Below are 572 nucleotides of genomic sequence, written 5' to 3' on the forward strand. Positions count from 1 at the left end.
CCCATTTAAAAAAAACCATCGTGACCTTGAAATAACCTTCAAAATTGACCTCAAGATCAAAACCAATGGTACAATTAAATGACCCCCTCTGCCCTGGTCAACTTTTATCTAAACCATTTTTTTGTAGATACCGTAATTTGGAAGATATTCGGGTCCATAGATTAAAATGACTCACCCTGTATATTCAATTTGCTTCTTTGTCCCTTTGTCTACCCCTATTAGATCGATTACTACGTGTCACCTATCACTTCTTAGAAAAATATCGTTATCGTTACCGATACTTTTGCCCTTGACAGACAGAACTATGAGAACGCGGTATGATTTCATCATCTACCCATATTGACGGCCGCGGCGCTTCGTTTTAGCAGCCGGATGATAGATTTCCTAAACAAAATATTTTTGCTCGCGTTACAGTACCCGCGACGGTGGGTGAAAACATGCATTAATAACAAGTATGAAGTTAAACGCACGCAATTCGTAGATTAATATTACTCTTTTCTATTCTCTATCACTTACTTGGTCACGTGATATGTACACTATTTGGCAACGTCGTATTTATATCAAATCGCATT

The sequence above is a fragment of the Trachymyrmex cornetzi genome, unplaced genomic scaffold, assembly GCF_001594075.2.
Source record: "Trachymyrmex cornetzi isolate Tcor2-1 unplaced genomic scaffold, Tcor1.1 scaffold247, whole genome shotgun sequence".
In the NCBI taxonomy this organism is placed as follows: Eukaryota; Metazoa; Arthropoda; class Insecta; order Hymenoptera; family Formicidae; genus Trachymyrmex; species Trachymyrmex cornetzi.